This window comes from Pseudophryne corroboree, chromosome 2, assembly GCF_028390025.1.
Source record: "Pseudophryne corroboree isolate aPseCor3 chromosome 2, aPseCor3.hap2, whole genome shotgun sequence".
Taxonomy (NCBI): domain Eukaryota; kingdom Metazoa; phylum Chordata; class Amphibia; order Anura; family Myobatrachidae; genus Pseudophryne; species Pseudophryne corroboree.
In genome coordinates, this window is record NC_086445.1 from 41,119,763 (window position 1) to 41,142,878 (window position 23,116).

At 49.0% G+C, this 23,116-nt stretch overlaps 1 protein-coding gene across 4 annotated transcripts in view; it reads right to left on the reverse strand.

The window, feature by feature from the left end:
* Positions 1–23,116, reverse strand: part of LOC135050484 (P2Y purinoceptor 2-like) — a 49,458-nt gene that overhangs the window by 6,320 nt on the left and 20,022 nt on the right. Inside the window, exon 1 of one of the 4 annotated variants that reach the window (XM_063956975.1) lies at positions 7,456–7,590. The exons of 1 other annotated variant lie outside the window; for it this stretch is intronic. The gene's annotated coding sequence lies outside the window, so the exon portion shown is untranslated. 2 more of the 4 variants (XM_063956978.1, XM_063956976.1) reach the window with 2 other exon arrangements.

A 23,116-nucleotide genomic window follows, 5' to 3' on the forward strand; every position in this document is an offset into this window, starting at 1 on the left:
GTGACGCAAATCATGTCATTTTAGCCTCACCCTTCCACGTGGACCATAGAAACGCTGTATTTTGCCCTGGAGAGTCTGTGTCTGGCCCCAAATCTGTCAGCTGCACCTCTCGGAGAGGAAATAAACAATGTTGACATGTATGATCTTACAGCGGCAATACAGACAGTACCCTTATTTATTTCAGTTATTAACATTTGTACCTGTTCCTGAAACAGATTGTTTCTTCCCGGTAATAGATCCTGAAGGATTAGCGATGCAATTATACACTGGGTCGTAGGGTTCATATACAGTTGAGGAAACAGAGGTTGCACTGGGACCCGGGCCATCTGGCTACGTCACCTCTATATGACTATTCTTAGGTCCAGGGTATAATTATATCCTCTATACGTGAGCCAAAACAAGCTTATTGCACTCCAGCCCACGCCTATAAATAACCTACAGAATTCCACAGCTTGTGTCATTTCATGTGACAGTGATAGGACGGGTGCAGGAGATTTGGGCATAGCGACCATGTAAATGATCCCCACGTATTGCAGCAGACGGGGGAATTCAGGTCTGAATTATCCCCTATGTGTATAAGCGGCACTACTACTATCACCATTATGTGTATAAGCGGCACTACTACTATCACCATTGTGTGTATAAGCGGCACTACTACTATCACCATTATGTGTATAAGCGGCACTACTACTATCACCATTATGTGTATAAGCGGCACTACTACTATCACCATTGTGTGTATAAGCGGCACTACTACTATCACCATTATGTGTATAAGCGGCACTACTACTATCACCATTATGTGTATAAGCGGCGCTACTACTATCACCATTATGTGTATAAGCGGCACTACTACTATCACCATTATGTGTATAAGCGGCACTACTACTATCACCATTATGTGTATAAGCGGCACTACTACTATCACCATTATGTGTATAAGCGGCACTACTACTATCGCCATTATGTGTATAAGCGGCACTACTACTATCACCATTATGTGTATAAGCGGCACTACTACTATCACCATTATGTGTATAAGCGGCACTACTACTATCACCATTATGTGTATAAGCGGCACTACTACTATCGCCATTATGTGTATAAGCGGCACTACTACTATCGCCATTATGTGTATAAGCGGCACTACTACTATCACCATTATGTGTATAAGCGGCACTACTACTATCACCATTATGTGTATAAGCGGCGCTACTACTATCACCATTATGTGTATAAGCGGCACTACTACTATCACCATTATGTGTATAAGTGGCACTACTACTATCGCCATTATGTGTATAAGCGGCACTACTACTATCGCCATTATGTGTATAAGCGGCACTACTACTATCGCCATTATGTGTATAAGCAGCACTACTACTATCACCATTATGTGTATAAGCGCCACTACTACTATCACCATTATGTGTATAAGCGGCACTACTACTATCACCATTATGTGTATAAGCGGCGCTACTACTATCACCATTATGTGTATAAGCGGCGCTACTACTATCACCATTATGTGTATAAGCGGCACTACTACTATCACCATTATGTGTATAAGCGGCACTACTACTATCACCATTATGTGTATAAGCGGCACTACTACTATCACCATTATGTGTATAAGCGGCACTACTACTATCACTATTATGTGTATAAGCGGCGCTACTACTATCACCAGGGCCGGCTCTACCATTAGGCATGTTTAGGCTGCTGCCTATGGGTGCCAGCCTCTGGAGGGCGCCAATGAATTCTTCTAGGAAAAACTGAATGTCTCTGTATGCGGCCTCTGTGCTGACTGCTCAGGTGCAGCCGCCGCTATGTACCACATAGTGCCTCAGCGCTTCCTCTGTGCCGACACGGGTAACATCAAGTCATGTTACAGCATATAGGAGGTGGACTTTACCCGGGCTTCACCCACTCAGTGGAATGCCCTCCCACGCACAGTAAGACTCGCCTCTAGTCTCCAAACCTTTAAACGTTCCCTGAAAACTCACCTCTTCAGACAAGCCTATCAAATTCCAGACCCACCCACATATCCTTCAGTGCTTCCCTATCTCATTACATCCTCTCTGTACAGTCCACATAACATCACATATTATGTCTTTCTTTACTCTCACACCCTCCTGACACTTGGCCAACTTTGTGGGGTATCATCATACAACCCATTAAGAACCTAGCAATCTGGTGGACCATTATGCAATAGGTAGCATCTATCCTTGTGTATCCATGCCTATTTCCCTATAGATTGTAAGCTTGCGAGCAGGGCCTTCCTACCTCTATGTCTGTCTGTTTTTACCCAGTTTTGTTCTATTACTGTTCTAATTGTAAAGCGCAACGGAATATGCTGCGCTATATAAGAAACTGTTAATAAATAAATAAATAAATAAATAAATGTAACTATGGTTATCAAGGGGCACCCCCACGTTCCTAGGTGGAGACGGAGCGTTGCAGGGGCGGAGACGGGCAAATGGGGGTGGCTTTGTGGAAACGGGGGGCGTGGGCGTGATTGTGGTGGCTGCATGATGTCACACACAGCCACCAGAAAGATAGCGTTCGGGATCCTGAGGGCGCAGCCAAGCTGCGTTGGGGTGGGCAGAGATATCAGTGTACCGGCCCCCTAGGTCTCTGATGCCAGCCCTGACTTTGCCCATGGATAATTAAAAATGTATTATCTAAATGGATTTTGGAGTCATGAATCACATAAAATTTTCATGGAACCCTTTCTTGGGTAACATTTAAACATAAATGAAGAGGTCGCACTTTTCATAAGAAATTACATATCACTTCAATAACAATGGTGTATGTACATTTTGCAAACACGGACCGCAATACAGGCGCAATTGAAAAACACAGACCGCACTCAAAACCAGCCATTTACGCGAGTGTTTGGTGATTCTCGCCTGAAACACGCCTGTAAAATACGAGTGCATACACCGTCGGAAAACACGACCCCCCCCCCCAAAACACGGGAGCATAGTCAATATCCGTATTTCATTAAAGAAAAATGCTCCTGTATTCGATCGATCCCACTCGTGTTTAACCTCGGACAAACACAGGTGAGATACGATTCTTAGTAAATTTACCCCTAGCTGTAGGAGAGCAGCCATCGATAGGCTCCTTCCCCAATGCCAGTAGCCACTTACTTCTGGGTGTGGGTACAGCTGCTGCAGCACCTCTTTGGCTGGTATCCTGGCCGCTTTCTTAGAATCAGGAGTGCAGAGTGGAATACAAAGCGCTGACTCAGGATTTGGGTTCAGCATACTGTAGGGCATTCAGGGAATCAGCAGGTAATAGGCTCAGGCAGAATCTTGAAGCTGAATGATGTTTATTGCTCCAGGGATCCCTAATTGTGGTTTTACTGCTTTGCCTTGTATTCAGGGAATGCAGTTATGGGGGTTTATCCAGGTTTAACCAGTCCAGGCTGATTTGTGTAGCTGGTACATGAATTAGCCTGGATGTTTTCGCATTTAAAACATTGGGTCTGATTCTGACTTGTACGGTATTGCACAGCCACAGGGAAGCGCAGGAAGCGGCTGTACATAGGGGGTCATTCCGAGTTGATCGGAGCTGTGCTAAATTTAGCACAGCTACGATCTTCTTCCCTGACATGCAGGGGACGCCCAGCACAAGGCTATCCCGCCCCGCATGTCAGTGCCGCTCCCCCCCCGCAGAAGTGGAAAGGCATCGCACAGTGGCGATGCCTTTGCACTTCAAGAGTAGCTCCCGCCCAGCGCAGCTTTAGCGTGCTGGCCGGGAGCTACTCATCGCTCCCCGGCCCGCAGCGGCTGCGTGTGACGTCACGCAGCCGCTGCGGCCGCCCCCCCCATTCGGTCCGGCCAAGCCACGAAACGGCGGCCAAACGCCGCCGTTCCGCCCCCTCCCGCCCAGCGATCGCCTCTGCCTGTCATCCCACCCCACCAGTTGTGCAGTGGTGTTGCTTGCTTGGCCCTCAAGCCCCCCAAGTGGCCGGGCCCCATAGCAGTTGCATTCCCTGCTCCCTCTATAGTTATGCAACTGCCATCAATGGTTTCCAGTTTCCACCAACAGATAGTTATCCCGTGGGCCAAACAGAACCTGGGGCGGAGCTTCGCCAGTGTTGGGGAGTATGCTTCATGTCCTGGCACCTTGTAGAAGAAAAAAAAACCCTTGGGTGGTTCTGTACCATGGATGGCGGGAAACTGTCTGGATCTCCCCCATCGATAACAAAAACATTTAGCATCGCCCATAAACCATTGATGATTAGTAGTCATCGATGGTTGATGGCCATCCCTATGCCTTGCGCATGGCACCTATTCAGGGATCAATTGTTGCTTTGTTGTGCAGAGCAGCGATGATCAAAGGCTCCCCTAACCTTCCCCCTGCCCCCGCGGGGCACTTTGGCCCATGGCTGGGCCAGTGTCCAAATAGCAGGACTGTCCTGCTGGAATCGGGACAGTAGGGAGATATTCTGTCGCTATCCTCGTCTTGTGAGATTTGCTTTCTGGTTAGCCTGGATCCAGAACTCAGGATGAGTCTGGAGGGACACCACAGTAGAGTTGGGCATCAGAGGGTTAACCATCAATGGTGTTATCTACCATATGTTTAGCATTAATGGCATGAAACCATCGACAGGAAACATCAGTGGTTTCATACATCGCTGGATAGCCCTGCATGTCCTACAGAGTGGGAGGCGAGCATGGGGGCAGGGCTTAGCAATGCAACAGGGAGGGTGGGGCTAAGATCTATTCCTCCTGTGCCGGCTACAGAAAAAAACATGCTGAGTCTTTGCCATCAATCGCAGAGAAGCTTGGGATCTCCGCCATCGATGGCAAAACCATCAAACATCAGTGGCAGACCATCGGTCAAAGGCCAACCCTACATTATAATTAATTTGTTTTTCCCCAAAACTGCATTATATCTCACCACCGCTGCTTTCTGAAAAGGTATTTCATGTTGGAGAACACTTTCCATGTACTGAGCTCACGCTTAGCCTCTGATTTTACCTATACATGTGCAGTACACGTGAATGGGTTAATCTGCATATTTCTATCTGTATGTGTATATTTTATTATCCAGTAAGTTCTGCCCTGGCACCTTGCTGCCTGTCTGTGCCATGTGTTGGCGCTTCGCTCCTGTTTGTTCCTCCGGGATTAATCCACACCCAGCAGAACACTCCTAATTAAATCATAAGGTTTATAGCTACTATTAATAAACTGATGTCACTAAATTGTTCTCTCCTGTAACGCTGCATTATATTTATTTCCTCGCTTGAAACTCTCCACCCACGGCCTCCAGTCTAATGATGTTCTAATTGAGACTATTACATTTATTCGGTGCGATAAGTGGCCTTAAATACACCGAGCGAGAGAAATCTCCTGGGACAAGGTAGGTGTCTGTCATCTATTCTAGAAAATAATAAATATAGAGGTCTGTTGGGACTGGTAGTTTCACAGTATAGGGGAGATGTACCAAGCCTTGAAGAGAGATAAAGTGGACAGAGATAAAGTACCAGCCAATCAGCTCCTAACTGTCATGTCACAGGCTGTGTTTGAAAAATGACAGCTAGGAGCTGGTACTTTTTTTAAAAGATGCCTTAACATTGAATTAAATCCCTAAAAATCAGGGGAAATGTATCAAATTATAAAGAGATTTAAAGTGGAGAAGTTGCTTATAGCAACCGAACATCTTCTAGCACAGACTGTAAAGCGACAGAAGCTGATTGGCTGGTACTTTATCTCTCTCCGCTTTATCTTTCTCCAAGATTTAATAGAGCCACCTTAATTTTATATCTCCACATAACGCACATGTGAAAGTGATAAACTGGTATTTTCCGTAGACTTACATCAATCACATTGTCATTGTGTGCAGTATTCCATATAGGCTATATCATTTATTTTCTTTGATTTGACTATTTTTAAAATAGTGATATGTAACAGTAAGATTGGTGATACACAATGTACTGACAGAGCAGTTTATGCATTGACTAAAATCATGGGGGGTGAGCGTTTTCAAAAATATGGCAGCGCGTACTGACAAACCTAAAAACAAAAGTAAGCCTAGCTGTTCTGACAATACTGTACAGCTCAGCCTGATTCCACATATTAGAATGCTTTCTGTAACGGCTTAAAATCCAAAAATGCTTTAGTACAAATCTAGTGTAAAGCCAGTGGCAAACGCAGGATCTCTACAGGGGGGTTTCCAAATGCACTGCACAATCTCCCACTCTGCGGAACATTGGCGCAAGTGTAGGAGTCTGAGGGAGCGGTAGAAGAACCTAGTAACGACCCTGGACATTAATGTAAATATTGGTCTTTTTATACACTGGATATTGTATGGAATACAGCATTAATATTTAACACTATAGATGGTCTCTAGTATAGGCTGTATCAAATATTGAAATAATATAAATAAGTGGTCAGGAAAAGGTTAAACATACCATAATAAAAAAATACACAGACATAATAGAACCAGTACTGCTCTTTCTAAGCACACATTCTCCCACCTCAGGGTAAGGCTCCTGTCTCTTCTTACTGGTAGCTACTCTCTGGTCCAGTACACTGATTGAGGACTCCACACACACTGCAAACTTGGTAGAAGAAGCTGCTATCACTGGACATGAGCAGCAGCTCTGTTCCGTCCCTTTAACTACATGATGTGGCAATAGCTCTAATCGTATTATATACCATTGCTGCTGTAGTCATAATTTTAGCCACTTGCCAAGAGAAGGGGGTTTCTGGGCAACCAGAACCCCCCCCCCCCCCCTCCTGCGTTTGCCTATGAAAGCTGCATACATTTTATAGAAAACCAGCTACACTGTGTGACTCGGATCCTGTGTACAGATTTTAGGCAGAGTGGGACTAATGTGTAACAGAATAACAGCGCTTGGTAATTATCTGATTACACCGCAAGCATTGTGCAACACAGAGAGTGAGGAAGCATTAGTTTGCCCCGTGTGTATTTCAACATGTTACCTCTCTCGGTATAGCTGGTATACGGCTCATTCACTTCCTGGTAGAAATGTTTATTATATTTTTATTAGGTTTATTTGATTAAAGAAACTTTCCGTAATATAATCTTATTGCGGCGTAATCTGGTGAAGGGTGGTTTATCACATAGCAGCCAATACGCTGTCTATTGCCTATGTTTTCTAAATAATATTTATACAGAAGTGGCAGCGCCTAGTATATAATATTGTAATTATCAGCTGTATAAGCCCAAACGACTTCTGTACACCGGCAAATCTGCTATTCTGGAACCATTGCTCCGTTTGCAAAGAGGTCACGGAGTACGATGCATAAAATATCATCTATAAAAAGTAAACACTCAACACGATATTGTGTAAGACATCGATAGATTTGGAGGACCTACCTCTCATTCCATCTCCGCTCTCCGGCACAATGAACTTTCACAGACAAAGTTTTCTCTGTGTCCAGCTCTAGGTAAACAGAGAGGTTTATCACTCACCTACCACTCACTGTTCTCCAGGGCTCAGGCTCCTCCTTGTACAGTCTGTTGGATGTAGTAAGACACTACTGTTGGAGCAATCTTTGTTGCACAACAGGAGAGATATCAGTGACTCTGCCAGGCAGTGAGTGCCCCATCTGCTCTTTGGAACGTAGCCTGGAATCACATTGCAAGGAACCAGAGATGGAGTTTCCAGTATCTGGGAAACAAAGTGCCATTTGTCATCCCCATCCCCGGGATAATTGATGGGTACATGACGTTGTCCCTGGTTGCTACACATTGGCACGTTGTTCTGGGCAGCAAATGCCAGCAGAAAAGGAAGGAACTGCAAGAGCATTATGTCATTTTGTAAGAACAGTAAAGTTTGATGCAGGCAGCGTTCTGCTATTACCAGGGGTGCGTACACTTTACAGCTCGCAAAGAAATAAACATATTCTACCCCCATAGCAGCCACAAGGAGGTGTCGTTGTATTTCTCTGATTTAGGGGCCAATTTATCAAAGAGTGATAAAATTAGTTGTGAATGATAAAACTCATTGTGTATGATAAACTTGTGCTCCAGCCAATCAGCTCCCAATAGACTCAGAGACAGCGCTAGGGTCCTCTTGTGACCCTAGTGCCCAGAGTCTAGCGCATACTTACCTACTTTAGATTTCTCCTCTCAGGGAGAAGCCCGGAGAGGAGACGCTGCAGGAGGAGACTTCGGGGGGCAGGGCCAGACTGTGACATCATCAAGCCCCATCGGAAAAGGCTGCGATTCACGGGTCCGCGGGAAGGGGGCGGGGCTAAAATGACACAATTTGCATCATTTTAACCGCTTCCCCACCCACGGACCCGCGAAGATGGGAGATTATCTCTCCATCCTGCCCACATCAGTAGGGTGCGAGCAGGATGCGGGAGACCTGCCTACTCTTCTGGGGGTGCGGGGGGCTACCCCAAAAAACGGGAGCCTCCCGCAGCTTCCGGGAGAGTAGGCAAGTATGGTCTAGCGCCTTGAGTCCTATTGGAGAAAGAGCGCTATATAAATAAAATGATTATTATTATTATAGAGAGGAGGTGGTCCGTGTGCAGACTCCGTCTGGGCCCCTCCCCCTCTCTAGAAGCGCCCCTGAAGAGACGGTTTAAAACCAACACAATCCTCAGTCCTTCAGTTGAACTTCAAGATCCTAGGTTGTTAAAAAAAAAAAAAAATAGGGTAATGTTATGTGCCGTCTTCCAAAGTTCCTCAAGGGGCCCTTAGCTGTGACCATTACATGATAGACAATCTTTAGGAAGTATGGGTAGAAGATCTCCAGCGCCCCCTGATGTCCAGTGAGGGGAACGTAGGTAGTAGACAGCTGAATTATCCAAGGATGTTATTGAAGAATTGTGATATCAGTTTTTTGCTATTGGTTGTTATATTGCTATATTATATTTTTTTAAACAAACTTATTTCCTGTGAAATTACCAGAAAACGCTTTCACTGTAGACAATGATTTGGTGAGACAATTGGAGACAATGGACCTGATATAAGGGGAGATCTTGGAGAGAGATAAAGTGACTGGGATAATTTAGTACCAGCCAATCAGCTCCTAACGGCCATGTTACAGGCTGTTTTTGATAAGACAGTTAGGAGCTGGTTGGTTGGTACTAAATTATCTCTGTCTACTTTATCTCTCTCCAAGCGATTTATTAACCTTATTTTTTTTTTTTTTAAAGTGAAAAAGGTGTATTTTCACACCCATTTCACATTATTTTGGTTTCACTGATATGTATTAAAGGGCTTTTGGAGCAGTTTTCGTGAAAAAACTGCTCCAAACCCTTTAATTAGCAATTTTTAGTAATCAGATTCCATTTCCCATACGTATAATGGGAAATACAATCTGGGCAAATTTACCCCCCCAAAAATGGAAAAACCACCACAATGAGCCTTGTGATAATTATGGCAGCTCCAGCTTGCATAATCCCAAGGATCATTGCGATACCCCTACTTCTCAGAGCTGACCCTAGGCATAGGCAAACTAGACAACTGCCTAGGGCATTTGGGATCCTAGGGGCATCCCAAGCCTAGAGCCGGCTCAACTTAGCAGCGGCAGTTCACTGGGACTGGGAGACGCTGGTGGGCGTCCGTCCCCATAACTCTGACACGTGGTGGAAGCCTGCGCACTGCAATCTCTGATGCCCCGCAGCTGGCATCGGCGAGGAGGCAGAGCGGTGAGAACTCCAGAGCTGGGACTCAGAATACAGAGCTCTGTCGCTCTCTCCTCTCATTCTCGCCACTCTTCAGCAGCAGAGGTAGCGCCGGCAGCTACAATGACCTTCCTAGTGGTCGCAGACCAGGGAAACCGCAGCATGTTTGTCTGTCCGGGACCCAGGTCAGAGAGGGAGGGGAGACAGGGTCTTGGGGTTGTGTTTGAAAATGTAAATGAGGGAAGGGAGCAACTCACTTGCACATCCGAATACATGCAGGGCTGCAGCTGGAAGAAAGTGTGAATATGTACATATATGTATATGTATATAATATATATATATATATATATATATATATATCTCATACTTGCCTACTCTCCCGGAATGGCCGGGAGGCTCCCGAAAATCGGGTGACCCTCCCGGCCCCCCGGAAAGGTGGGCAAGCCTCCCGCTTTCCCCCTCGGCCGCCCGCAGCAGTGAACAAGTAGGCGGGCCGAGGGGGTCCGATGACGCGATTCGCGCTGAATCGCGTCATTGTAGCTCCGCCCCCTGCTATGCAGCGCCTTGTTTCTCGGCACAGCACAGCGGGGGGAGGAGTCACGATGACGCGACCCTGATGACACGCCCCCGGACCGCCCATCCTGCTGCCGGCCACGCCCCCGAACCACCCGTCCTGCTGCCGGCCACGCCCCCTATTCACCTACAACGCTGCCTCCTCCCGGAGGAGGAGGCAGCAAAGTAGGTAAGCCTGATATATCTATATCTATCTATATATATCTATATATATATATATATATATATATATATATATATAAAATAGCCCAGAGCTGTGACTCTGTGACTGTGTGGATAACGCTGGGCGTGGCTAGGAGCTCTCATTGGGTTAGCAGCAGGTCTATCACACCCAGTCCACAGCTGATTGGGAGAGAAACGCCCTCCCACACAGGTTACATCCAATGGGAGGCTCTGCCCTTTAGCTACCATGTGTTCCCAGAGCAGGATTAACAATGGGGCTGATGGAGCTGCAGCTTCAGGTCCACACCCCAAAGTAGGCCCACTGGATCTACAGCAACATACCCTCCAACAATTTACACATAAAAACCGGTACTACTCCGAAAGGGGGCGTGGCCACGGGTAAAGTGGTGTCGCCACGCCCCCTTTCCTATACTTTCAATGGAAGTTTGGAGAGCCAAAAATCGGTACAGACCATCTGCAGCAAGTCTCTGCGCTGTAAATAGGGGGAAAAAATCCTTTTACTGCAGCGTCCTATGTCCTGCTGCCAGTCCGCCTGCCCCCTCCGGCATCAACAATCCTCACTCCCTAGCCGCAGCGCAGGTGGAACAAAAGCTGCTGCGGCCACCGGCATAGATGTGTATGAAAGCAGCGCAGCGGAAGGCTTTCATAGTCCTCCCTGCGCCGCATAGTACCTCCCTGCCACAGCCGCGCACAGATCACCAGAGGCCCTGACTCCACTACACAGCACCTGGGCTGCCAGCCTGGAAGCCCCGAGATGGTTAATGTAACAGATAGAGTGGGTGATATCGCGGAGGGTAATGTCTGGACGCTGAATCAATGTAAAAGGTGACAGTGCTGTGCAGTGCAGTGGGTGTGCAGTGTCAGCACTCTCACCTTTTACATTGATTCAGCCAGTCAGTCAGATCTGCCAGCCAGTCACTATTGTTAGCGCCGGTGTCCCAGCGTGCCGCAGTACAGGGAAGTAGATGCACTAAATAAACTACAGCTCCCAGCAGCCCTTAGCGCCGAAGCATTCCAGTGCTAAGGGCTGCTGGGAGCTGTAGTTTATTGAGTACATCTTCTTCCCTGTAATGCGGCGTGTTGGGACACCGGCGCTAACAATAGTGACTGGCTGCTGTGCGAGTCTCCAGGAGAACCACTGCCAAAGGGAGGCCGCGTGGGTAGGAGGTGGGTAGCCCCTCCCCCACTCGCAGTGCCTCTGGGCCCCATCCGTGGCACCCCCACCCCCCAACCACCCGTGGGTGGCTCCAGACGCCCCCCCCCACAGCACCCTCGCACTCACCCCTCCCTCACCCACGACACCACCGCACTAGCCACTCCCCCCAACAACAGCACCTAGTAGGTGATTTATCAGCCCTGCGTGCGCTGTTCATGCTGTTGCAAGGGGCTTTGACCCCTTAACTATCGCACGCCCTTTGTCCGTGCAATATTTAACCACTCACACAACTATGATTGGAGGTAACACTCCATATAATACAAATATTGCACGCCACAGGGGAGTGCAAGGGTTAAGGTGGTGTAGCCCCTTACGATGGTGTAAAGAGCGCCCGTAGGGTGCAAAGAATCACCTAGTATATATATATATATATATATATATATATATATATATATAAAAACACAATAGTACCCTTATCTTGCGAAAAAGTGGAAGCAGCACTATGGGAGAGGTCCCTGTTGGTAGATCTCGATAACATACAAGATAAAAACACAATTCCCAAGCGCGCTAAGTGAAACGTATTTACGATGATTCTGCCAATGATATCTACGTAGATATGGATTGTATATTGAAGAATACTTATATCTGGGGACCTTTAACAGACAGCCCCTCACCAAATAGTCACCCAAATAAGAGGCCCAAGGCCAATTAGTAAAATATTAGTTTAATACCACACATTTGAACAAATAGATGTTACAAATAGTTCATCTTATAATATTTGCATATAAAATTACATAAATTAATGCCAGTAAGTTATGTCCGGTATGTTTGATATACAGTGATAACTCTAGATACTCCCTCTGGGTTGATAGCTTTTGACTGTCAGCCAAAAGCTATCAACCCAGTTTGTGAAGATACTCCCTCTTGAGCTCAGGCCTTGCAAAAGTAGAGGGAGTATCTAGAGTTATCATTGTATATATATATATATATATATATATATATATAGGTGGAACTAGCACTGCTGCTAGGGGCACCAGCCAAAATCTTGCCTAGGGCATCACATTTCTTAGGACCGGCTCTGCTACTTCTGCACAGATTTCTCTGCCCGTAGAAAAAGCTGTGCAGTGACCCAGGGCCGTCTTAACAGCAGTGTATGCCCCTCCAGCGGTAGGGGAGGGGGGGTGCTACCAGCGGCAGCTTTGATGTCCTTTACTGCACAGATGGGGCTAAACTGTAGAAGGGGGCATTGGGCTGAATGAGGAGGCCCTAGTACATCACTTCCGGGGTGGTAGGGGGTGTTTAATACGTAGGGGAGGGGTGGCTAGTGGAGTGGGCTTAATATTTATCATTTTACGGTGGGAGGGCAGCGTGCTTGACTGCAGATATCTCAAGTTCCTGAAAATGTATTTCTTAGCTTTGAATAGGATAAAAAAAACTAGAGAGTCACCTTTCAGGAGGTTCTGGGGATCAGAGGTCAGGAGCCAGAACAATTCACCAATGAAAATCTAAAACTGCATATTAGGCGTGCAGAGCTGGAGCAGGGACTAGCTGCTTGAAGACTGATATCTCAGGTTCTGGGCATAGTAGAGACAAGCTGCCAGTGTCCACCAAAAGGGGAGAGTCACAGCTTTAGGATTATACCCTCAGAAAAACTCTAAGTCAGACAGAACCCGAGATATCTGGCTGGGAAGAGCAATTAACAGGCTTGAATGGAGACTACTGCTTTCAAGTCGGATATCTCCGGTTCCCCAGGGCTGATTTTCAAAAATCTGGTACCCGTTATACTCCTGGGACCCTTGGGCAAGAGCCCACATGGAAAGACGGCCCTGCAGTGACCCAGCTCCGGTGATCACAAGCTGGTTTTCTGAAAGCCGAGCCCAACCAAACGTCTGTGATCGGACTCCAATTCCAGGAAAAACATCATCATCCTGGCAGGGGATCTGGTGGGTTTTGGATTCGATATAAGTCCCTGCATCGATCGCCATTTCACAGCAGATGCTGGAGAGCTGTGTGCTACTGACGTCTGTGCTTACTTCACTCCAGTACTGAGCTGAACTATCTGTCTATCCACTCCAGTTCTGAGTAGACCTATCTGTCCACTCCAGTCCCTTTAGTGTTAATAATATTGGCTGAGTCATTGTTTATTATTTTTAATAGTGCAGGAACTTGGAAGTTGCATCTATTGTCTAAGTGTGTCACACTGGTGCTGCTGTGTAACTCTGAGTGTGTCACACTGGTGTTGTATTTTTTGTCACTGCCTGCAATGCAGCAGCAGCCCAGAGCTCCAAATAGGACAGCATTAACCCTTGGTGCACAGCACACTGGTGTTTTTTGTCAATTCCTCCAGTGCAGCCTAGAGCTATTATATTTTTTTGTGCAACTGGTGTGTGCTGTAGGTGCCGTGCTCCACTGCATTCACATAAATATACGATGTGTGAGTCCGCAGTGTGAGTTATTATTTGTGAAAAAAAGTTCAAATACATACTATAGTTGTTGGTTTTTTTGTACAACTTGTGTGTGCTGTACCCCACTGCGGTCACATAAATATAAGGACTGTGAGTCTGCAGCCTAAGTTGTCATTTGTTAAAATATTTGTTTCTTTTTTGTACAACTTGTGTATACTGTGGGTGCTGTATCATCCCACTGCGTTAACATACTGTAAACACAAGCACTGAGTCAATATGGATAACAATAAGTCGAGAGAAGAGCAGGAGCAGCAACTAATAACTAGTGCCATGGCTGCTGCCAGACATGATATTACTACGACATCTAGTAAATGTGGTGCAGGGGGCAGAAAGTTAATGAAAGGGCACTGGAAATTAAAATCTTTCACACTGTTAAAAAAGGGGTAAAGATGTCACATTAAAAACGGACAAATCACTACCCACCGAAAAAGAACACTAAGGCTGAAGAATAAATTGTGTGTTCACAAATCTTTAATGAGAGTCTAGGGGTGTGAGTCTTACATTTCTCACACTGTCCTCATAGACAAGCCTTCTTTGCCTCCTTCCACCATTTCTGCACCATCTGCACATGTGGTGATGAGCAGTAAAGATGGTAATGATCATATAATAAAGATTGAGGATGCTAATGTGTAATGGAAGAGGATGAGGGGGATATTTGTGTACTATCTGATGTTAATGAGGATGTTGATGAGGTTGCTTGTGTAAATTAGCCACCAGTGGCAACAGTTCTTGCCTGTGATAAAAAAAAAAAAAAAGCCATTGTGATGCCTGGGCATAAGACCAAAAAATCCACCTCTTGGGTGTGGGATTATTTTTACTGAAATGCTGACAAAGCTTGTGCAGGCACCTGCTCCATTTGTGAGGCCAAAGTTAGTATAGGTAGGGACGTTAACCATCTAGGTACCTCCTTCACATTACAGCATTTGCGGTGAGTTCATGAAATGTATTTTACAAAATTCGAATTATTTGGAATTAGCACCCTCATCATCAACCTCCTCATTAGTGATTGGAGATAGTCCTTCCAAAAAATTGTTTTGTGGGGACCTAAACAAACCAAGCACTTCAACAAAAAAGTGACAGTCCCTGTCACTAAAGTGCTTGGTTTGTTAAACTGTGCATGTCCTTGGTAATATCCAACATAAGGGTGGGTGGGCGAGCCCAAGAACAATTCTGTCTTGCACCACTTTTCTTTTCTGCCACTGCTGTGTGGCAATGGGGGTCATTCCGAGTTGATCGTAGCTGTGCTAAATTTAGGACAGCTACGATCATGTACCCAGACATGCGGGGGGACACCCAGCACAGGGCTAGCCCGCCCCGCATGTCTGTCCGCCCACCCCGCATAAGTACAAAAGCATTGCACAGCGGCGATGCTTTTGTACTTGTTGAGTAACTCCCGGCCAGCGCAGCTCCTGCAGCTGACCGGGAGTTGCTCGTCGCTGCCCCTGGTCGCAGCTGCTGCGTGTGATGTCACGGAGCCGCAGCCGCTGCGGCTCCCCCCCCCCCTTCCCGTGTGGTCCGGCCACACCTGCGTTGGCCAGACCACGCCCCCAAAACGGAGGCCAAATGCCGCCATGCCGCCCCATCCCACCCAGCGACCGCCTCTGCTTGTCAATCAGGCAGAGGCGATTGCTAGGGAACAACGGCCTTAGGCCATTCGGCATGCACCGGCGCACTGTGGGCGCCGGCGCATGCGCAGTTCTGACAACTGCAGCGAGCGATCGGTTCGGAGGGTGTTATAAACTGCTGCGTGTTTGTGCCGCTGCTCTATCGCTTAGTAACCAACCAGGTCGCTGCAGCCTTTGTCCTAAACTGGATGAAAACAATATTGTGAGCTGTGGGGTGATCATAAATGACTGGAAATGAATGTTATTGAGGTTATTGATACTGTAGGAACAAAAAGTCCAAACTTATGTGATTTTAGCTACTTTTATCAATTTAAAGAAGCAAATACAGATCTAAAACCAAAACACAAAGTTAATGCAGATCCAAAACTAAAACACGGGGGGCTGGCACACATCTCTACTCACAATACAAATACTACATCACAGAGACTCAGCGCTTATATTTCCATTGCAATGTGTCCGATTATCGGCTGTGACCAGGGTGCACACAATATACTGTTTTTGACATCTGATATTTGCAGCAGTTCCCTGTTCTTACATATGGAGGAAGCTTAATGGATGCAGAAAAACTGCATTGTTACATCTCCCCCTAACTTTTACTAGTAACTTCTGATTCACAGTTTCATCCAATGGGGACTCGACCTAACTCATGTTTATACGCAATGGGCGATGTTCACACATCAGAGCGATTATCAGCAGACGGCGCATGGGAGGTGCGTTGAGAAGTGATTGACAGGAAGTGACTGTTTGGCGGTGTTATCGGGGAGTGGTTGGGATAACGCAGGCATTTCATGGCTGTTTCAGGGTGCGTATCTGCCACCAGCTGCGAGCTCATATGTACAAAAACATGGCGCCTGTGTCGCTACTGCTGTGTCCACTCTGCGTAGCCATAGACCATTCCCAAAATGTACCCAAATAGGGGGGGATGTGTGCATACTGTATATATCTCCTATATAATAGCCCAGATCTGTGATCTTGTGATTCATTTGCTAACGCTGGGCGGAGTCACAACACTGGGCGGAGTTAGTCAAATGAGTCACAGATCTGGCCAAATCTACAGGAGACTAGGAGCAGGAGCAGATAGTATGGGCATGGCACAGGCAGGGGTGCATACCTCCCAGCTTTCTGCAGGAGCTTTCTTCAGACAGAAGGAGGGACACACTCTGCGAAAAGGGGGCGTGGCTTCACGGGAGGGCCCCGTTTTCGTCAATGAGGGGGCATGCCCAGCGCTCTGTGAGCTGCTGGCATGCCCCCAGGGGCTGATTATGAGTCCGGGGGGGCCAGGGCACTAGAGACAGGGGAGCCCTATCTCATTGCTGTGCCTGCTGTGGGTTGGGGGCGTGGCCTAATCGCGGGACGCGAGACCACGCCCCCTTACACAAATTCCGTGTTTTTTTTTTGTGTTTTTTTTTTATGGAACTTTGGCCCCTCAGCTAGGGGTAAATCCAGAGGAGGTGGTCGCTCCCACCTACACACCCGCACAGGCAGAAAAAAGCAGGGAGACTGCTGCCTCCCTGCAACACCACAGACCTGCCAACACGCAGCAGCGTGTGCTGACAGTAGCACAATGCTGCCGTTGTTGCTGGCAGGACGGGGGGGGGGGGGGGGCTTCTGAGCTGGGACAGAGCTACTCGAGCTGGGGGGCCCCCTAAAACTGTGGGGCCAACGGTACGTACCCCCTGCCCCCTCCCCTTAATCCGGCTCTGCTGCTGGAACCCCCCCTTAATCCATACCCCCTGATGCCCCCTCTCCCTCTGTCTCCACTATTCACCGCTGCTCTGCTAAGCAGAACAGCGAGTACAGGAGCTTTCCAACTGACCCCCCCGTTACCGCGGGACACTGCGACCCGCGGGTGGGACAGCGGGTCAGACCCAAAAAAATGGGACTGTCCCGCGAAAATCGGGACATTTGGGAGGTATGGGGGTGTGTGAGGGGGTATGCCGTACAGACAGACGGGCACCGGCTCACTGTGTGCTTGACCCCCCCCCCCCCTCTCTGGCGCAGAGGGGCGTCACTTTCTGGCACACTCCACGCTTCTTAGCTGCAGTTTTGTGGGGCACCTGCCGCTGTGCAGGTTCCGTACTGCCTCTGTTATCTCCAGCCCCGGCAACCCCACCGCTAGCTGCAGCGCTGCCACCCACAGTGAGGTGCGCCCAGCTCCTTCACACACTTTAGCCGGCGGGTAACGCTGCAGAAGTCCGAGCTGCTTGCAGGCTCCGACCCCCTCCTCCCTCCAGCCGCAGCATCTCCTGGGGGTGAACCAGTCACTCCCAGTCTCCCCTTACCACAGTGCCCGGCAGCTACGCGAGGTCTGCGGTGTGTGACTGAGGAGGGGGGGAGGGATGCGGACGGGCAGATGAAGCAGGACTCCAGCCTAAGAGAGTCAGCCATGCCAAGTCTCCACCAGCAGCAGATCCCAACAGGTTGGAGTGGAACAGCAGCAGCCAGCAGCAGTGACACCGGTAAGACACATCTGTCTGTCACCACTGTTCTGTCCCTAATACCAATCTCTCCCGTGCCCTGTGTTCTGTCATGTCCCTGTCACCCCTGGCCTTGCCCTGCCACCCTTATCCTGGCCCTTTCACCCTTATCCTGGCCCTGTCACCCTTATCCTGGCCCTTTCACCCTTATCCTGGCCCTTTCACCCTTATGCTGGCCCTGTCACCCTTATGCTGGCCATGTTACCCTTATGCTGGCCTTGTTACCCCTATCCTGGCCCTGTTACCCCTGTGCTTGCCCTATCAACCCTATACTGGCCCTGTCACCCCTGTCCTGTTCCTGCCACCCCTACCCTGGCCTGTCACCCCTATCCTGTCCCTGTCATTTCTGTCCTGGCCCCGTTGCCCATGTCCTGGCCCCGTCACCCCTTTTCTGACCCTGTCACCCCTTTTCTGACCCTGTCACCCCTGTCCTGGCCCCGTCAACCCTGTTCTGACCCTGTCGCCCCTGTCCTGGCCCTGTTACTGCATACCCTCCAACTACCTTTTTGGCAGGTACAATACCCGCAGCGCCTCCAGACCTCTCCCCAATGCACCACACCTCCGCACCTTCCCCTCCACCCCTCCCCCACACGCTGTGCCTCCAGACCCCCTACACCACCCGCGGCTCCCACTCTTCCGCCCCTTCACCACCCACAGCACCTCCAGGCCCCCTCCACCATCCACCCCCTTTATATGTCTCCCCCCACACCTGCCCCCCTCCACCCGCAGCATCTGCAGACACCCTCCTCCATCCACGGTCCCCCCCTCACCCACCCCTCCCCCACCAATGGCACCACCGCACCTGCCCCTCCACCACCAGCAGCACCTCCGGACCTCCTTCCCTATGCGCCGCACCACCCGTACCTGCCCCTCCCCTACCCATGGCGCCTGCGGACCCCTACCCCACCCCCGGCACTGCCGCCCCTTCCCATCCCACAGCACCTCCGGAACCCTTCACCCATCCACAACATTCCCACACCTGCCCCTCTCCCACCCATGGCACCCCTGCCCCTCCCCCACCTGCAGTGCCTCCGGACCCCTCCCCAATCTGCATCCCCCACTCCTCTGCCCCTCCCCCACCCGCAGCACCTCCCGACTCTTCCTCATCCGGGCCCCACCCCCACTTCTGCCCCCCCTCCACCTGCAGCATCTACAGACACCATCCGCAGTCCCCCCCGCACCCGCTACATTCTGTACATCGTGCCCTGCAGGTGCTGTTCACGCCGTCGCAAGGGGCTGCGCCTCCTTCACCATCGCACGCCCTTTCATTGTGCAATATTTAACCACTAACAAAGGAATGCAGGTAATACTTTATATAATACAAATATTGAACCCCAGAAAGGCATGCAAGGGTTAAGGGGGTGTAGCCCCTTGCGACGGTGTGAAGAGCGCCCGTAGGGCGCGATGAAGCACCTAGTTTATATATATAACCCACCAACCAATGTTGCACAGACATATATCATCCCTGCTAACACCTGGGAAGGGGGAATCGGGAAACCATGAACCAGGCCACCTGACACACAAAACGCTGATGGTGCGCCCTGTATTTTCCCATCTGCTGGTCTGTCCCCATATCTCTCTTTACTGCAGACTTGCCTACTCTCCCAGAATGGCCGGGAGGCTCCCGAAAATCGGGTGACCCTCCCGGCCCCCCGGAAGAGCAGGCAAGTCTCCCGATTACAGGGGTCCCCCCCTGCCCGGCCGCCCACTTAGCGAGTAAAGTGGGCGGTCCGGGCAGGCGATGACGCGATTCTTGTTGAATCGCGTCATCATAGCCACGCCCCCTTCTGTATAATGCCGGTAATAGCGGCATTACACAGCAGGGGCGGGGCTTACACGGGACGATCCCATAGTCACGCCCCCGGCCCGCCTCCGACACGCCCCCAGGCCCGCCTACGCCACTCCTCCGGTCCGCCCCCCTCTGCACTCACATCGCAGCCCGCCCCCCTGCCGAACCGACCTGGCTGCTCTCTCCCGGAGAGAGCAGCCAAAAAGTCGGTAAGTGTGATTTACTGCTTAGATAGCATGCACATGTGCGCAGCATTCATTCACCCGATGAGAGCGCCGGCCCAACCTTTCCACCCCCCCAGTGGGACGCTACGGCCCGCAGGTGGTATAGTGCCTGGTAAACGGGATTCTTCTGTCAAAAGCAGGATGCTTGGTTGTTGTTATAGGGGTCTGTGTACTAAGCTTTGGAGAGAGATAAAGTGGACGGAAATAAAGTGCCAGCCAATCAGCTCCCAACTGTCATTTTTCAAACACAGGCTGTAACATGGCAGTTAGGAGCTAATTGGCTGCTACTTTATACCCCTTCCCATTCTCCTGTTCTGGTCACAAGGCTCGATGAGTGCAAAATAGGTGCATGCACACAGAGAAAGCATGTAACATAGGTCACACAAACAGCCCCCAGTGTATCCAGATTGGTTGTCCTCCCCAAGCATCATCCTTTAGTCCAACACATTATGGGGTATATGCAATTGCGGTCGAATTCCCGAAATTGTCGAAAAACAGGACTTTTTCGCCCCAAAAAAATAATCGACAATACAATTCAGTACTTTCCGTCAAAAAAACGGACTTTCAAAATTCGACTTTTTGAAATTCGACATTTGTCAAATTCGACATGTCTGCAATGGTAAAAATGCAGCAATTCGCCAAAAGTATATTCAATTGAAGTTTGGAAATTCGACAACAGTGCTTTTAGACAGTAAATTCGTCATTTTCAATCCGCCACACTTTGGTGTGGGAATCTAATAAAAAAAATTTAAAACATGTTTTTTTTTGGTGTTTTTTTTATTGGTAATAGCATATCTATTTATATTAGAAGGGATTAGGTACTTGGTTTGTCTATTTTGGAGGCACAAGTATTATTTATATATTTCTCTGACGTCCTAGTGGATGCTGGGACTCCGTCAGGACCATGGGGAATAGCGGCTCCGCAGGAGACAGGGCACAAAATTTAAAAGTTTGACCACTAGGTGGTGTGTACTGGCTCCTCCCCCTATGACCCTCCTCCAAGCCTCAGTTAGGTTTTTGTGCCCGTCCGAGCAGGGTGCAATCTAGGTGGCTCTCCTAAAGAGCTGCTTAGAAAAAGTTTGTTAGGTTTTTTATTTTCAGTGAGTCCTGCTGGCAACAGGCTCACTGCAACGAGGGACTTAGGGGAGAAGAAGTGAACTCACCTGCGTGCAGGATGGATTTGCTTCTTAGGCTACTGGACACTAGCTCCAGAGGGACGGTCACAGGTACAGCCTGGATGGGTCACCGGAGCCGCGCCGCCGACCCCCTTGCAGATGCCGAATAGAGAAGAGGTCCAGAAACCGGCGGCAGAAGACGTCTCAGTCTTCATGAGGTAGCGCACAGCACTGCAGCTGTGCGCCATTGCTCTCCGCACACTTCACACCAGCGGTCACTGAGGGTGCAGGGCGCTGGGGGGGGGCGCCCTGGGCAGCAATGTAATATACCTATTCTGGCTAAAATATATCACATATAGCCCTTGGGGCTATATGGATGTATTTAACCCCTGCCAGGTTCCAAAAAAAACCGGGAGAAGAAGCCCGCCGAAAAGGGGGCGGGGCCTATTCTCCTCAGCACACAGCGCCATTTTCCTGCCCAGCTCCGCTGCGAGGAAGGCTCCCAGGACTCTCCCCTGCACTGCACTACAGAAACAGGGTAAAAACAGAGAGGGGGGGCACTTATTGGCGATATTTATAATATTTGAGCTGCTATAAAGGGAACACACTTATTAAGGTTGTCCCTATATATATTTATAGCGCTTGGGTGTGTGCTGGCAAACTCTCCCTCTGTCTCCCCAAAGGGCTAGTGGGGTCCTGTCTTCTATCAGAGCATTCCCTGTGTGTCTGCTGTGTGTCGGTACGTGTGTGTCGACATGTATGAGGACGATGTTGGCGTGGAGGCGGAGCAATTGCCTGTAATGGTGATGTCACCCCCTAGGGAGTCGACACCAGAATGGATGGCTTTGTTTATGGAATTACGGGATAGTGTCAGCACGCTACAAAAGTCGGTTGACGACATGAGACAGCCGGCAAACCAGTTAGTACCTGTCCAGGCGTCTCAGACACCGTCAGGGGCTGTAAAACGCCCTTTACCTCAGTCGGTCGACACAGACCCAGACACTGACACTGAATCCAGTGTCGACGGTGAAGAAACAAACGTATTTTCCAGTAGGGCCACACGTTATATGATCACGGCAATGAAGGAGGCTTTGCATATCTCTGATACTGCAAGTACCACAAAAAGGGGTATTATGTGGGGTCTGAAAAAACTACCTGTAGTTTTTCCTGAATCAGAGAAATTGAATGACGTGTGTGATGAAGCGTGGGTTACCCCTGATAAAAAACTGCTAATTTCAAAGAAGTTATTGGCATTATACCCTTTCCCGCCAGAGGTTAGGGCGCGCTGGGAAACACCCCCTAGGGTGGACAAGGCGCTCACACGTTTATCCAAACAAGTGGCGTTACCGTCTCCTGATACGGCCGCCCTCAAGGATCCAGCTGATAGGAGGCTGGAAAATACTCTAAAAAGTATATACACACATACTGGTGTTATACTGCGACCAGCAATCGCCTCAGCCTGGATGTGCAGTGCTGGGGTGGCTTGGTCGGATTCCCTGACTGAAAATATTGATACCCTGGATAGGGACAGTATTTTATTGACTATAGAGCAATTAAAGGATGCGTTCCTTTATATGCGAGATGCACAGAGAGATATCTGCACTCTGGCATCAAGAGTAAGTGCGGTGTCCATATCTGCCAGAAGAAGTCTATGGACACGACAGTGGTCAGGCGATGCGGATTCCAAACGGCATATGGAAGTATTGCCGTATAAAGGAGAGGAATTATTTGGGGTCGGTCTATCGGATTTGGTAGCCACGGCAACAGCCGGGAAGTCCACCTTTCTACCTCAAGTCCCCTCCCAACAGAAAAAGCCGCAGTCTTTTCAGCCGCAGTCCTTTCGTTCCTATAAGAACAAGCGAGCAAAAGGACATTCATATTTGCCC